At 38.8% G+C, this 18,234-nt stretch overlaps 1 protein-coding gene across 1 annotated transcript in view; it reads right to left on the bottom strand.

The window, feature by feature from the left end:
• LOC142349591 (dynein axonemal intermediate chain 7 homolog) overlaps nucleotides 1–18,234 on the bottom strand; it is a 149,006-nt gene that overhangs the window by 95,935 nt on the left and 34,837 nt on the right. The gene's annotated exons all lie outside the window — the stretch shown is intronic.

Raw genomic sequence — 18,234 nt, 5'->3', positions numbered from 1 at the left:
CCCATTGCGACGAAGTACGCGTCTGAATGCGGCAAAGAAGGACTTAGGCAGCAGTGCGTAAGTCACATGTTGCAACTGTCGCTTCGGATGACGAGGAACGAAATTCAACACTTTGCAGTGTGAAGACAACGAACAAAGTAACAAGGTCTCTCAATGAATTCTATTAAAATAATTTTGTTGGCGAAGAATTCTCTTCCTGTAAGAGCGCTTATTGATCCCGGCTCCACTCATTCTTTTATAAAGGCTGCTATGTGTCAGCAGTTTCATCTACCTATCCAGCCAATGAAGTCAAAAATTGGTCTCGCGAACGGAGAGGAATTTTCAGTTCTTGGAGTTTGTAGTGCTTTTGTGAGCATGAGTCACATTTTTGTACTGTTTCCTTCTCGGTAGTTAGTCACTGATTTTGTAACGCAATCATTGGCTTGGATGTACTCTCACAACATGAAACAGTCTGGTGGAACAAAACTCAGTTAAACGTTTATAGTTTTGCTGCTACTGCTGAAAGTAACGAGTTTACAACAATGGTTAATGATTAACCGAAGATATCTCAAAGTTTATAAAACTAAGGCCATCGCAACGAAATTCAGACTCTCAAACCAAGAAGATTTTGAGTTTATGAAGTATGAAATTTCGGATCTTTTAAGCAAAGGAATAGTTCGTTGCTGAACATCTCCAAGGCAAGCTCAAGCGTTTCTTGTAAAAGGCCAAAAACGACGCAAAGTAATCGAGTACTCCATGACAGTCAATTTATTTACCATGATGCAGTTTTGATGCATACCCGTTTCCCAATACTGAAGAACTGATGAACAACGCTTCTGAGAGTCATTTTTTCTCAAAGATTGACTTAAAGAGCACTCATCATGAGGCACAATTGAAACAAGAAGATAAGCAGTTGACAGCTTTTAAAATTGCGGGAGAACTTTAAGAAAGTAATCGTCTTTCTTTTGGGATTAATAACGCGGTACCTGCGTTTCAGAGAATTATAGAAAATTTTGTTGACCAAAAGAAACTGCAAAGAACGCAACCATACCTTGAAGATGCACGAATCTGTGGACGACCCAAAAAAGATAAGAACGTTGGAGCGATTCTTCTAGCCGCTGAAAAAGAAGGAATCACCTTAAATATGGAAAAATGTCAATTCTGTCCGAAGGAAACTTCTATGCTAGGCCTCATCAGGTTCTAACCGGCCGGACTAAGAGAGACCGAGGACTCTGATGGAGTACCCGGATCCATGCAATTCGAAAGCACTGCAACGTTAAATTGGATTTTTTGCGTTTAATGCAAAATGGTTTCTGCAATATCCAAGCAGAACTCAGCTTGTCTTAGAAGCTTAGAAGAATGGAGTTTTTTGTTTAGTTCCACTGTCATTTCTCGTATTATTTTAAGTCGCAGATCGTTGATGCTTGTTTAATGTTGCCCGCGCAGATGGTGGTCATTGGCTTCTAGAAACCGACGCTTCTCAGTAGGCTTATCTTTCATCATTATCCCAAAAAACTATATCAAAAGCGTTTTTTGTGAGCATTATCGCAAAACAATTTTTTTCCCATATTTTGCGCAAACATTATCAAACATTGAAGCCTATTTTTTGACAACAATATCACAGTGTGACCGAAATCATTCTGCTGCGGAAAAGGAAGCCTTAGGCATAATTGAACCTTTTAGATTTTTTTCCACCTGACTGAGGGCATTTCCAGTTACTTTGAAGACCGATAAAAAGAGCATTGCATTCCAGTTACTTTGAAGACCGATAAAAAGAGCATTGCATTTAAAAGAGCTTTGAAGACCGATAAAAAGAGCTTTGCATTGCATTTATATTTATTTTTATTTACAGCAATTCTTCGCTGTTTTCTCTGCACGATAAACTAGCACACCCTGGAGTGATTAGATATTGACAATACATAAGTCCTAAGAACTTACCGCACACTCTCGAGGACGTTAAGCAAGTTATCGCCACATGCGATACCTGTTGGCAATTTAAACCCAAATTTTTCAAGCCCAGCCGGAATAGTCATATTTTAAGGCCGTAAATTCGTTTGACAAGTCATCCATTGACCTATTTGGTTCCGAAATTCCGTCCCTCAAGACAGGTGACGTCTTTTTGTGCATCTTTTTAAACGAATTCGGCCGATTTTCTTTCGCCTTCCCCATAAAAGTATTACAGCAAAGACTATTATTAGGCTTCTCGCATTTAACTGATTTAAATGCCTCTCGCATTTAACTGATATATTTGGCAATCCAGGGTGTATCCACTCAGATTGTAGAGGACAACTAGAGTCGCAGGAGTTCATTATTTCTGCTCAGAAAGAGGAATTGTCAAATCCTGTACATCGACCCACCAACCTCAAGGTAACGGGCAAAGTGAATGTTACATTTGAGTTATCTGGAAAACGGTTAGCTGCATTTTGATTTTCAGTAAACTTACATTTATCAAGTCTTCCATTATAGCCCACATCTTAGTGTCCAAGTAACCTACCTATCGTGATAAAAAAACAATGATGGAGGGCTATAATTTCATGAGGGAGGGCTATAATGACCATTTTTTCTCTGTTTGCTTCCACTCATCTATCTAATCGACTTGAGATGTTCTCATAGATTTTCGTCACTTGAAACTCTACTCTTCATGCTAAAAGATGACAAGCTTGCCTGCTTTGCAAATCATTTCATGATTGAAAATTCCGCAACCTATCCCATCATGATCAAATAATCTGCTATGTATCGCATCATTTTTTATGCTTCTTTTGAAATCCATTTCAATGAAGCTCTTTTTTGGTTCTCTTATTCTGATAAAAAAAAATATATTGGTATGTTTAATTTATGTCTTAGCATGGAAATGTTTTGTTGAATATTACTACATTTAGGCCATTTTGAATTCAATTGTTAAAATAATAAAAATCTTGTTACTCTTGCTCGAGACCACGACATTGGTGTCCAGATCACCAAACGACCGACAAACCTTGGATCTGCAGAATGCTGAATCCTGTACTGCGTGGATCATGTCTTTTGTGGCGAAATGTTGCGCAGAGAAGAAAGAAGATAAAGTCGACACCGACGGTGCGATTGTGGACCTACAGGTAACAAATCTCTTTCTTAGCATATTCGGCAGGGACGCACTTCTTAAATTTAGGAGCCTTATGAGCCCTAAAAAATTGTTAGACACTCATTTTAAAGAGATCAGACAAGCTATTCAAAACTATATTCCCCTAAAGCGAGAGTCGAAACGGCAGAAAGGGCTAAATTTCTGTCCATTGTCCAGGGCGTTGGAGAGTCTGACGACGTTTTTCTAGCGCACCTCAGAGAAGAAGCACGTTAACTTCGAAAAACTTAAAACAGTAACCAACACTGAGGAGGAGTTGGTAAAAATTAAATTTATCTCAGGTTTTAGAGACCCTGAGGCCAAATTAAGACTATTAGACGGCATTAAAACTAAGCCAACAACGTCTCTGTCTGAAATGACAGAAAGCTTACAGTGCAGAAGTCAATCAATGGCTTTTCCGAGTTCCTCAACAGGTAATAGACCATTTGTAAAAAAAGAAGAAGTGGGATACAACTTCAAAAAGACCTTCAGAAAGCCTAGTGAGAAGTTCAATGGTAATAAAAGCAATGGTAACTTGTGTAATGGATGTGGAGATAAGCCACACAATAGCAAGCCGTGTCCGGCCTTGAACAAAAAATGTAACACTTGTGAAAAGGTGGGGCACTTTTTAGAAATGTGCAGAATTAAATCCCAGCCTAAGTCAGGTGAGTCTGAACAGCACAATAACTTCTGCGAAGAAGAGTTTAAGTTGTCTGGTCAAACATCATCGGAAATGGAGATGGGAATGTACTATACGTGGAAAAACGTGTTTAACGTGTCGGTGATATGGGAGTACATTACAGTAAAAGACAATAAAAAATGCAAGTTGATTTTGGTGCTGATAGCACCGTGATATCATCATTAATCTGGACTGAGCTTGGTAAACCTCAGTTAAATGGGAGAGTCACACGTCTTGAGGCCTATGATGGTCATCATCTGACGCTTCTGGGATCACCAACATGTAATGTTGATTGGAACGGAAGCAGGTATAGGCAACAACAACTAGCAGTTGATCAAACCGACAAAAAGATTGGGCTATTTGGGAGAGACATACTACCCCAAGAAGGCATCAATGCAGTGAGCGATGAAAGACTACCTGCTGTCAAAGTAAACAAAGCGCATGTGAAACTCATACCGGGATCACAGCCAATATTCTGCAAAGCCAGAAAGATACCTCTAACTCTACCAGACAGAGTCAAAGAGAAGCTTGCGACAATGGTACGACAGGACATCATGGATCCAGTACAACCTGGTGGGTTCACAAATGCATCACCAGTAGTGTGGCAGCGGAAGAAAATTGGAGCTCTGAGACTATGCGTGGACCTGAAAGTTCACATCAATGGCAAAGTTATGGACAAGGAATATTCAATCCCAGACATGGAGACCATTTTCCATAACCTTCATGGGGCCTTATATTTTGGAAAAATTGACTTATCACACGCATACTATCAAATTGAGCTGGACGAGGATGCAAAGAATATATGCACAATCAACACATCGCAAGGACCGTTCAAGATGTGCAGGCTTCCTCAGGGCCTAAAAAACTCTTCATCAATCTTCCGGAATTGCATTGAGTCAACTCTCAAAGGAATCAAGGTTTTGGTCATCTCCCAAGACGACGTTCAGGTATATAGAACAACAAAGGATCAATACAAGAAACGAATGCTTGCAGTCAAGAGCCGGCTACGTGAAAAACTTTCACCGTCAATGAGAAGAAATCCAACTCTCAACCAGTTTCAAGCGTAAGTTGTTGTGCTAACTCTGTTTTCAAAGATGGAATAGAACCCGATCCTAAAAATGCTGCGAAAATCAAAACTGCAAAACCGCCATCAAATTTGAAACAACTCGAGTCCTTTGTCAGCATAGCAAATGCATATGGTCGAATGATACCGGATTTTGGAACAAAAATGCTAAACCTAAACGAAATCCGAAAAGAAGAATTCAGATGGGAAAAAGAAGAGCAAAATGCTTTTCAAAACATCAATAACGAGTTATGTGCTAACCCTCTTGTACAGCCTTACAGCTTGACTAAGGAAGCAACCGTGACAACAGACGCCTCAGAGAAAACTATTGTCCGGGTACTCTCACAAGACATCCTGTGATCTACGTCTCCAGAAAAATCTCACACCCCGAACAAAATTACTCCAATATTGAGCGAGAGACACTTGCAATTGTCTTTGTGGTCATAAGACTGAAACAATGAATCACTGAAACAATTTTTCCACTCGGAAAAAAGTTCACTCTATGGACTGACCACAAACCTCTCAAATATCTCTTCTCCCCAGACAAAGAAATTCCGAAATCAGCATCGGCAAGAATTACGAGACGGGCGATAGCCATGATGGGATTTGACTTCTAATTGAAATATACACCCGGAGAACATATCCCCACGCTGAAGCTTTGAGCAGACTAGACTTTGACAACGACGATGACAATGATCGAGTCTGCTTTTCTCTTCACAATATCTACTTCGTCCAATCCGACCTGGTGACCCAGTCAGACATCAAAACTGAGCTGGGATCGAATCGACTCTTTCAAGATGTCATCAAACGAATGAAAATCGGCATCTGGAAACAGTGCTCAGAAGCAGAGAAAGGATTTGAACAACAAAAAGACGCCTTCACCATTCACAATGGAATCATCTTTCGAGTAGTTGTGCGTTTCATTCCACCCAAACTAAAACCAATGGTGATGGCCAAAGCTCATGAGAATCACCCAGGCAAAAATGCAACTGAAACAGCAGTTCAAATGATGGCTTGGTGGCCCGGCATTAGTCAAGACGTTCTTCGATATGTTAGTAAATGTAAGGAATGCCAAGAAAATAGCCCTAGCCTGGGGAAAACAGTATCTACTTGGCCTGAAGCTGAAGTTTGGGAAAGAGTCCACATTGACTGGGGCTACGTAAAGGATCAAGGTAATATCTTAGTGATAGTAGACGCGGGATCAGGTTGGACTGAAGCCTTCCCTACGGGAAATAGAACCCCACAAACAGTGAAGGTTCACTTGCTTAAAATCTTTGCAAGATTTGGGATACCAAGAATATTAGTATCAGACAATGGTCCTGAGTTTGTGAGCAGTGACCAAAACCAATGGTGTGAATCACTGGGGTTTAAAAAGATGGCATCTCCTATCTACCATCCAAGAGCAAATGGGATTGCTGAACGAGCGGTCCAAACAGTGGAACGAGCTATTCAAGCCTGGAGTCCAAATCTGAATGTGTCATTTAGCGCTTCTCCACAGCGGGCTTTGATGACACATCGGAACACTTCCAAGACGCTGGGCAAAACTCCTGTAGAACTGCTACTGGGATGCAAAGTAAGACTTCCAGCAGTCACTGATTTTGATCTGTGTGAACGTGTCCTCTTCAATCCGACGAACAGTTCACCAACGGTTCCAGCTACTTTCATTATCCGAAAAGGAATGAATACCTCGTTCATTCAGTCGGATAATCCAAACAAGACAGTGCTTGTTAGTGACAACCAAATTGCACGGCTGGAACCTTACGCCATCAAGACTGAATCTACTGACTAACAATCTGAGAGCAGTAGGGACGACATAGACGTGGCATCACCCAACTCTACTGAAGAAACCTCAGCAGTTGAAGGGGAGAAACCTTCAGTGGCCACTAGGACTTCAAGCAGAAATAAAAAACAACCAGAAAGGATTGGAGAAGCTGTACCTACAAAATTGCTTAAAAAAGTAAGGATGTGATATATCGAGAAGTGGCGAACTTAGCAACTTAAATAAAAATTTTGATATATAAAAAAAGCTTTCCTACCTGATGTTTGGTGAAGAAAAATTGAATAATGGCTTCTAATTTGAACCGAATCGTCTATTCAAATTTGTTCATAACGCAAGTTTATCAGTTTACATAAACCATAAACTTGAGGGATAGATTCGAACTTCCCTCCACCGGATATGATCAGAAACCTACTCCCCGACCCTCCCAGTAGATAGAAATGACATGTTCTCAGGTAGGGAGAACAATGTGTTAAGTGCAAAAAACTGCACTAGCACTTACCATGTACGGCAAGGGCAAAAACTTGTTCACAACTAAGGTGTAAATTAACTCATATCAGTTTACCTATATCTAGACGGATCTGTAAATTTTCATACTGATACGGAATTTAAATAAGTGTGAAATTTTGTACATTTAGGCAATTTTGAATTCAATTGTTAAAATAATGAAGTTCTTGTTACTCGTGCTCGAGACCAAGACAGTAATGTAGCTTTTTGTACCGTACGTGTCGAAACTAATCGAAGTAGCTGAAGAAGCTCATAAAAATGGATGACAATTGAAGGGCTCCAAGCATTGATCGGCCCCAACCACTTCTACCACTTCTTTAATTTATCTCCACTTTGAGTATATATTTGTTTTTCTTATTTTTCCCGAGCTACACGTTTCTGCTCTTCTACCAGACAAAATTTTTCCCTTGTTTTACCCACTGCCAGTTTTCTGACCTTCGCCAAATCCCTCTTTCAAATAAAACATCCGCCTGATATTTGCAAGACTCTCCCCGAAGCTTGCCAATAGCTAGCCAATTTTCTTTCACCAATATTGAGGCTTAGCTTTGGTCAATCTGCTTTCAACTGTGGTAGCATTCGTTAAGTTCGAGCCCCAGCAGCTCACCTAGTTTTTGCCTTATCGTTTTTTTCTTGGCTTCTGTGTTTTATACTGCATCTAATTCACATCCATCACTCGTTTGGGAACCCTATCAACCAATTTTTGGAAGCTGTTTTAGCGTAGCTCTGAAGCAATTTCTCCAACACTCAGATAAATGGCGAAAAACTGATTTAACTCCATAAAATCAGGCAGGAAATGGCAGTAATCACCAGATTTCAGTTCATTTCCCTTTTGCCTTCCCCATTAAAGATATTACAACAATTACTATTATTAGGTGCATCTCGCATTTATCTGATATATTTGGCAATCCAGGGTTTATCCACTCAGATTGTGGAGGACAACTAGAGTCACAGGAGTTCATTTTTTTTGCTCAAAAAGCGGAATTGCCAAATCCTGTACATCGCCCTACCAAGCTTAAGTTAACGGGCAAAGCGAATTTTAGAATATAGTTATCTGGAAAACCGTTGGCTGCATTTTGGATTGCTGTAAACTTCCACAGAACCATTGGGAAGCTGCTCTTGTTGAGGAACTTTTCTCTATTATAGCATTACTTAGTACCAGCTCAAATGAAACCCCTAACTTGCGATCTTTGCAAATCACACGGAAAGAATATGAAAACTTTATTTTTCAGATTGGCTGTTAAATGGCAAAGCAGCGTACCTAAGAAACTTTATACGAAACAAGTGGAAGCTGTAAAAATGAAAGACGTTTTAGCGAGAAAATTTTTCAAGCCCAACATCCTAGTGGACGTGAAAACACTGTCTCTGCTCGAGACTTAACTCCGTCGTCAAATGTTTTTTTTTCAGACACTGCACTGAATGAGCAGCAATCTGTTGTTTCGGAAGAAATAAAAAACACATCAAATTTATGGAACCAAACCATTAGAGTGCAGTTTTTAACCTATATTTATGTTTCTACTGGCGAAGCGCCTGATGTGATAAGGTTAAGTAGCTTTTTGTACCGGCCTTGTCGATGCTCCTCGAAATAGCTCAAGAAGCTCATAAAAATTGGAGGGACAATTGAAGTGCTCCAAGCATCGATTGGCCCCAACCACCTCTAAAACTTTCTTTATTTTACCTCCACTTTGAGTAGATTTTTATTTTTTCTTATTTTTCCCGAGCTACACGTTTCTGCTCTTTTACCACACCAAATTATTACCGTGTTTTAACCTCCGCAACTTTTGTGACCTTCGCCAAATCCTTCTTTTAAATGAAACATCCGCCTGGTATTTGCAAGACTCTCGCTGGTTGCTAAATCTTGCCAATAGCTATAGCCAATTTTTCACCAATATTAAGGTTTAGCCGTGGTCATTCGACTTTCAACTGTGAGAGCATCAGTTGAGTTCGAGCCCCAGCAGCTCACCTAGTTTTTTCCGAATCGCTTTTTTTCCTGGCTTCTGTGTTTTATACTGCATCTAATTCAATTCCATCACTCTTTTAGGAGCCCCAGGATGAACTCCGCGACCCAAGACAAGTATTAGTCAGACCGACGTGGGTCGCGGACATGGGGGTCCGGTGAGACCGTCCACAATGGTCTGGAAAAAATTTGGGTCGCGCCTTCCGTCTGGCCAATGTCAATTTTAGTCTGTTCGGTCTGGCGAATACTCATATTTTGGTCTGTTAGGTCTGGCCAATACCCATATTTTGGTCTGTTCGGTCTGGCCAATAACCATATTTCGGTCTGTTTGGTCTGGCAAATACCCATATTTCTGTCTGTTCGGTCTGGCCAATCCCCATGTTTCTGTCTGTTCGGTCTGGCCAATACCCATATTTCGGTCTGTTCGGTCTGGCCAATACCCATATTTCTGTCAGTTCGGTCTGGCCAATAACCATATATCGGTATATTCGGTCTGGCCAATACCCATATTTTGGTCTGTTCGGTCTGGCCAATACCCATATTTCTGTCTGTTCGGTCTGGCCAATACCCATATTTCTCTCTGTTCGGTCTGGCCAATACCCATATATCGGTATGTTCGGTTTGGCCAATACCCATTTTCGGTCGGGCCTACGGTCTGGACAACGGTCTGGCCAAGGGTCTGGACAACGGTCTGGCCTAGGGTCTGTTCGGTCTGCCCAATGGTCTGTACAATGTCTGGTCAGTCTGGCCAATTGTGTCCAAAGTCTGTTCATTCTGGCCAATGGTGCCCAAAGTCTGCTCGGCCTGGTCAATACCTATCTTTGGGTATGGTCGGTCTTGCCAATGCCTGTCTTGGGTATGGTCGGTCTGGCCAATGCCTGTGTTGGGTCGCGGACTTCATCCTGGGGCCCTATCTACACTTTTTTTGGAAGCTGTTGTAGTGTAGCGCTCGTACGATTTGTCCAACGCTCTGATATAATTTATGCCGAAATACTGATTTAACTGACTTGGTTCACACTTTCCTACAGACTGAACGTAGTCTAACTTTTCAATTTCTTTAATCCAAAGAGTTAGTTTTTTTCTTCTATAACTACATCGTTGGTATCATTTCCATAGATCTCGAATGTTGTCCGTGTTCTTGTCAAACTCTGTTCCTTAGAACCTTGTTTGAGATTCTTAAAAGAACCTAATTTCCCTATCGAAATCATAGGATGCAGTTCAATTGCGTAATTGGTGATACTATACATTATATAAGGGTTGAAATAAAAACCATGCAAAAACGAAGAACTGCAATTTGATCAGGAAAAAGTAATCAGCAAATTTAATAATTCTTTGGCAACAAGCTTAATTTTTTTACCCAACTACATAAAAAAGTGAAAAATACAAATTGGTGCTACTGATGATTGTTTCACAAGTCCAATTCGAAATGTCAAATGCTCATATTGTTAAACGAAAACTTCACTTTTTATTACCGTTTTTCTTAAATGTTTTCAGCTCCAGCTTTTCGTCTTGCTACATTTATGTTCAAGTTGGTTCAACAGAACATCCATTGATTCAGAGTTTGACCAATTGACGTGAACTATGCGTCGAGGCAAGTCATGGGGCAAATCAATCAGACCTAATTGTCAGCCATATGTGATTCAAGACCCCTTATGTAATTTAATTGCGTTCAATATTTTGCAGTTAGTTGTCGTGAAATTTTTTTAGGGTGATCTTAATATGGGGCCGTTGTATCTTATGCCTTCTGAGTTGTTGTCCAAAAACAGTTGAACTAATAGTATCTCCACACTGCAAAATGATTTTTTTTCGACACGGAGTATATAATTTAGCACATTCTTGTTTCAGCGTACAATCAAATAGCTGTTCGTTGATTCAAGAAGAGTTGTGGTGCGTTTCCATTGATTGAAGCAGTCATAATGAAAGCTGTTTTGCAGACTTGTATAAAAAGGTATGTTTGATCTTTGCCTTTTTTCTGTTCTTCGTCGACCTGTTACCGCATCTCATTACTGTGAGGTCTCGTATCCTATCTACTGAGAAACAGATTAATTTGTTGAAAGCACGTTTCAGCTGATTCCTTTTTCATTTTATTAATTAGAGTTGTATTAGACACCGACTTTTGTGTCTAATACATCTCTAATTAACAAAATGATGTCTTTTACTTTCATTAATGGCAAGTCTCATCGGCCAAGAAGTCCGGCATTATTTGTTCACTTAATCCAGCATTATTTTTCACATTGTTTTGTGGAATTTTGAAAGTTTTCCATCTCTTTCTCATTTGGTAGACAATAAAATGAAAACGTGGATGAGCGGGGTCGGAACATTATGTAGGAGCGTATTTTACCGAGCATCCTTGTCTATTCTAAGAATCCACTAACCTAAAATTTAGCATTCCATGCATTTCGTTCATCTTCAGTATGGACATACTCTCTTCGGTACTTTAACCTGGGTGATATACGGACTCGTTTATTGCTAAGAAAAAATTTTATTTTTTCATAGATTTATCTTATTGTTTTATGTATTGTCATGTTTGTGCAATACTTTCGCTATTGAAGGTCTGCAGAGATCATCCATGCATATGGTCCGGGAGAATATTTGGAGCGCACTTTAGTCTGGACAATGGTCTCGAACTCGTCTGGACAATGGTTTGGAACTTGTCTGATCAGGGGTCACTTCGGTCTGGAACTCGTCTGATCAGAGGCGGCTTCGAGCGCAATTCGAGCGCACAACGATCTTGGAGCGCACACTCGTCTGATCAGAGGTAACTTCGGTCTGGGACGGTCTGATCCGAGGTCCCACTTGTCTGGGACGGTCTGATCAGAGGCGATTGCGAGCGCGACCTCAACCTGGGTTCTAATTGACAGTTCACTGACTAATTTTTTTATGTTTCCAAACGTCTGTGTGGAGTCACACACCAAACGCTGATTTAACTCTGCGTCTCTGAGAAAAGTCTTAAACATCTTTGTCGGTACGAACTTGCTGTTCACTTCCGTTGTCTTCACTGTAGCTCAAAGATGTAATTTTTTTGGTTATCAATGTTGGCTTCCGCAGTTTGGATATCGTGTAATTGCTCTTTTTTGTTTTTCAAACGATCAACTAATTTTCGTTCTGTGTCCCACTAGATCGTCAGGCATCTATAATTTCCAGCATTGTCTGTTTTCGCGGGTAGATGTACAAAACACAATTAATCCACATAGATTTTACGTCTTGTTTTGATCAGAAATAATTTGGACTGAGTCGAATATGAACATTTTCACATGATAAAACTTTTTCAGCTCTTTATTCGAAGGATCTTTAAAGTCTAAACATGTTCCTACAGTTGCTTCTTTAGTTTGAAAGAAACAATTGCACAAAAATATTTGCATTCTTTGTGAAGTTGCTTTTTTGTCGTTTAATTTCTGGACTTTCACTCATTTCAAAAATGTTTCCAAACTTTCCAAGCAGATTTTGACTCCAATCTGCCAACTTATATCTCACTATAATACTCTTTTGAGAGTAATGAACTGAAATCACCGAGATCACTTAACCGCATTTTAATTTTGGGAGACTGATTAATTTTTTGAGTACAAAATAGGGTTTAATTCACATCTTTCCTTGAAATTCGAGTCAATTACATTATACACTACTTTTAACAGGCAGTATTTTGTTTTGATATACCGTTCTCATAGTAGACAGCCCATCTCGGTTTACAAGCTCCTCCATAATTTTGGTCAGTTTGCGATCGATGCGCTCAGTTTGGCTTCTGATTGAGTTTTTTTCTCATTGCATTGTTCCACTTTTGAAAAAAAAACATCATCAATTATTTTTCCTGAATCGCTCTCCTTGCACAAGAAATAATTTTTTATCGTTTTGTAACTATCGATGCACTTCTTGTTTGATTTCGTTGTCTGCTAGTGTTTTGTGGAATCGACGATATTGATCTTTTTGAATTTTTTGCTATTACTTTTTTCCAACTTTTTCTGCAACGCTATCCGGCTTCTGTTGTTAGAATATTTCAAGGACAGGTATCTTTGTTTTTCTATACTTATTGCTTGTGTTAACTGATGTCGTGTCACAGTTATTCCCATCTCGATGTGTTCCTCCCCAATTTCATTCCTAAGTGTCCCCACTGTGTGTTTCAGGACACGGGTTGGCTTAGCTTACTTCTTCTAACTGCTTAGTTCATTCATTGCAAAATTATTGTCATCAGCAACAAATTTTTGACTTTTTCCATGTTAATATGTTGACTTCTTTGTTTGCGTGATACCCAACTATGTGTACTTGAACCTATTTTTATCAAAAACTCTACTAAAAACAGATGTGCGCATTATCGTAATTGATGAGACTATCTTTTTTTTATTTCACATCTCAATTTATTCTGGCATGTATGTAAATAAAAGGTATTTCACAATACTCGCTCTAAACGGAATTGCAGATTATCTTTTTCTGGTAACACCCCGACTACCGTTGTTTTGCCATCAACCCCTATCTACGCAGGTGAGGTAAAAAAAAATGCAACAACTCATTGAGAAAAAGATCAACTAATTTGCAATGAACATCAAAGATGGCATCGGAGAACAAATGTCAAAACTTAAAAGCGGTTATTATCTTATTTGGTGATAAATTCAAGAAAGTTTGTGCCCAAGGGCCTCATATTTAATGTATCTCAATCTTAAAACGGAACACACTGATAATTTGCTTTTTCAACTGATAATTTGGCAATCAATTTGGATGAAATATCAACAAAATTTGCGGGAACTTTCATATAGAATATTCGTCAAATTATGAAAAATAGCAATTGATAGATACTTACTCGCAATTCTCAAACAAGTAAAAAGAAAACCTATTGCAAAGTTTTACGGTCATCTGAAAGAAACATTTGAAAATTGTAATTTGAAAAATGGAGGCAATAAAGATGCCACCATGTTTCGTGACGTTTTCCTTACAATTGCCATCAATATTGAGTTAGGGATCTTAATTCAGACGAGAACAAACTCTAAACCATCAGCGCTGAATTAGCCAATAACCTTCATACGAAGCACTTGCATCGAACAAAACAGCCCGTACTCCAATATGAATTCTGTTTCGGAAAAGAAACCAACACCATGTCATTTAAATGGACCTGGTTGGGACTCAAATTACATGAATAAACATCTGGAACGTGGGTAGGCCTGTAATAACTAAGGTACTGCAAATCACTTTACAAAAAATTGCCGCAAATTGAAGAGCTGTTAAGCTAAGCCTTCAAAAGCCAAGCCTAGGGCCGAAAACCCAACAGCAATTGGGAACAAACAAGATGAAGATGAAGAAGTTACCCAAATCACCTCCAGATTTGATCCTGAATTAGAGTCAAAATACTCCTCAGATGATAACTGTGTAGCAACAATTAATCGGAAGACCTTTCAGTTTCAATTGAATCATTGCAATAGCATTCAGCCACTGTAAAACGCAATAGACGAGATCCACAATCAGTTGATATGGATCGACGATGCAAATTGAAAGCAATTAAGGAACTTCTCAAATGAAGCCATACAAACGGTGGGAATACTACAAACATACACTATAATTAACGATTGTATCCTGAATCCAGTTCACATCAGAGTGGTCCCAGAACGACATTGTTCACTGTTGGGAAGAAATTTGTTTCCACAGCTAGATCTTTTTCTTCAACAATTCATATCGTGATATAAAATTAATCAGATAGATCACGAGCAAGGTCCCATCAAAAAACACCAATCATGTTTGTTTGAAAAACCAGACGAAGATAACCTTAGACCTGACGTTGAGAAATGTCACTTTGCAAAAAAAACGTATCAATTGGTTGGGTTATACGTTTTCATAAAGAGGTATATCCTCAGTCGAATCAGCAACAGCAGCAATTTTTAAAAAACCAAAGCTCAGAGTAACTTGAAAAATTACGATCTTTCATACGAAGCGCATACCGTCAGAGTAAGTCCATGTTTAATATGGCTCAATTGTCACCATTTTTGTCCTTTGCTTAAGAGAAACCAAAAATTTATTTGGAATGATACAAAACAATCACCTTTTAAACAAGTTGAACAAATAATTGAAAAAAACAATTGAAAACATTTATTTTGATCTGCATGCGGAATCGTGCGTTACGGTTTTCGCTCAGATTTCAGTGTTGCATCAGAACAAAGAAATTATGATTGCGAGAAAATAAGGATTAGGTAATTACCAATTACTGTCGCGAAAAAATTTCATACGTATTTATGCGTTCCAATTATTTGCCGCCTCAAAGTCACGACGTAAGTATTACAAATTTTTAAATTGCAACAGTCCACTTGACCGCCAGTCCACTTGTCCATATAACCAATAATAAACTTTTTGAAATGAGTACTACAATTAACTCAAGCAAAACTTCATTCCACACTTTGAGTTTGCTTCCTGCCTTTAAGGACCGCGCAAATACGCTGCTCAAATTGCACTCCGAAAACACTCTGCTTATCCACGCTAGCTCATATCTAAACACAAGGTTGTCTCAAGATAAAGTATCTACATTTATTGCAAAAACACATCCAGAACAACATAGGGTCTCACGACATACTGCTCCCTTAACAGAAAGTAGCATCATTGCAATGCGCACCTAGATGACGCACCCAGACAGTTGGGGCATGATTTCACTATCCAATATGCATGGTTGCTGTACATGAATAGATAAGTTATAGCTAAGGCTATTGACTGCGTACCATGTACTGAAGTCAGTAAGAATTTTTTACCCAATAATCCAACAACAAAGGGGCAACCATAAAACATTGCTCTGAAACCAAATGATTCTACAGTTGAAACTTCAAAAAACTAAACTGCGCGAAATTCAAATTATTTCTTAAAGATTACATTTAAAATTACGGCGTGCTGAGAAGTATTAGAGTAGACCAAGCGTCTTACTAGTAGAAATTCAAGTGACAATTTTGCAAAGAACAAAATAATAACATTATTGATGAGCCAGTTGCAGAACATAGAGCAATACGATTAGTCGAGCGTTTAATATAAGCAATTAAAAAGAAAACCGTGTGTAAAAAACGAAAATAAAAATAAGTTTTCAACAAAGAAAACCTTTGATTCTATCACATATCAGTCGCAAACTTCAAAGCAAAGTACTACAACTTTACTGCAACTTTGAGGCTCGTTTGGTAGATTGCCTAACACGCTTCTCAAAAAATTAATACTTCAACGCCAAAGTTAAACTTAACATAGGGAAGACATTAAACTTAACATTTGGAAGAATTGGAACTTAACATTTGGAAGAATTAAACTCAAAATTTGTTTAACTTAACAAGTTAAACAAGGAATTGAAAAAACAATTGAAAACACTTATTTTGATCTGCATGCGGAATCGTGCGTTACGGTTTTCGCTCAGATTTAGGTGTTGCATCAGAACAAAGGAAATTATTATTGCGAGAAAATAAGGATTAGGTAATTACCAATTACTGTCGCGACAAAATTTCATACGTATTTATGCGTTCCAATTATTTGCTGCCTCAAAGTCACGACGTAAGTAGTACAAATTTTTTAAATACAACAGTCCACTTGACCGACAGTCCACTTGGCCATATGACCAATAAACAAATTTTGTGAAATGAGTACTACAATTAACTCAAGCAAAACTTCATTCCACACTTTGAGTTTGCTTCCTGCCTTTAAGGACCGCGCAAATACGCTGCTCAAATTGCACTCCGGAAACACTCTGCTTATCCACGCTGGCTCATATCTAAACACAAGGTTGTCTCAGGATAAAGTATCTACCTTTATTGCAAAAACACATCCAGAACAACATAGGGTCTCACGACATACTGATCCCTTAACAGAAACTAGCATCATTGCAATGCGCACCTAGATGACTCACCCAGACAGTTGGGGCATGATTTCACTATCCAATATGCATGGTTGCTGTACATGAATAGATAAGTTATAGCTAAGGCTATTGACTGCGTGCCATGTACTGAAGTCAGTAAGAATTTTATACCCAATAATCCAACAACAAAGGGGCAACAACAAAACATTGCTCTGAAACCAAATGATTCTACAGTTGAAACTTCAAAAAACTAAATTGCGCGAAATTCAAATTATTTCTTAAAGATTACATTTAAAATTACGGCGTGCTGAGAAGTATTAGAGTAGCCAAGCGGCTTACTAGTAGAAATTGAAGTGACAATTTTGCAAAGAACAAAATAATAACATTATTGATGAGCCAGTTGCAGAACACAGGGCAATACGATTAGTCGAGCGTTTAATATAAGCAATTAGAAAGAAAACCGTGTGTAAAAAACGAAAATAAAAATAAGTTTTCAACAAAGAAAACCTTTGATTCGATCACATATCAATTGCAAACTTTAAAGCAAAGTACTACAACTTTACTACAACTTTGAGGCTCGTTTGGTAGATTGCCTAACACGCTTCTCAAAAAATTAATACTTCAACGCCAAATTAAACTTAACATAGGGAAGAATCATTGATTATTATTTAGATGCTGAGACAGTTCCAGTTCACCAAAACCGCTCCAATAACGTTTGGATAAATCAAGAACAAAGTGATCCTAAAAAAAAGGCAATGTGTGAGGCACAGAAGGATGCGCGACGCAGTTATCGCAATCTGAGGACAAGAAATTGCAATCCATTATACATCCCAAAAAAGGGACCCTCTCCCAAAGTTAAGTTTAAGGAGAAACTTCCTTAAACTTAAATTCGTCCGTAATTTTCTTCAACAGAAAAGAACACAATGAGATTTTGCTGGGATGTACGAGAGGTTCTCCACCTTGGTGGTAAAGTCCGTCTCAAAAGCATCCGCGATAATTATCACCGAGCCGGCATAATCCCTCTAAAATAGAGAGACAGTGAACTTGTAAAGTGCGGAACTAAAGCAGAAACATCGACAAACTAAAGCAGAAACATCGACATACTGATCCCTTAACAGAAACTAGCATCATTGCAATGCGCACCTAGATGACTCACCCAGACAGTTGGGGCATGATTTCACTATCCAATATGCATGGTTGCTGTACATGAATAGATAAGTTATAGCTAAGGCTATTGACTGCGTACCATGTACTGATGTCAGTAAGAATTTTATACCCAATAATCCAACAACAAAGGGGCAACCACAAAACATTGCTCTGAAACCAAATGATTCTACAGTTGAAACTTCAAAAAACTAAATTGCGCGAAATTCAAATTATTTCTTAAAG

Source organism: Convolutriloba macropyga, chromosome 11 (assembly GCF_964194025.1).
Source record: "Convolutriloba macropyga chromosome 11, txConMacr16.3, whole genome shotgun sequence".
Classification (NCBI taxonomy): Eukaryota; Metazoa; Xenacoelomorpha; order Acoela; family Convolutidae; genus Convolutriloba; species Convolutriloba macropyga.
The sequence above is the reverse complement of the archived record's forward strand: the minus strand, read 5'-3'. Positions and strand labels throughout refer to the sequence as shown.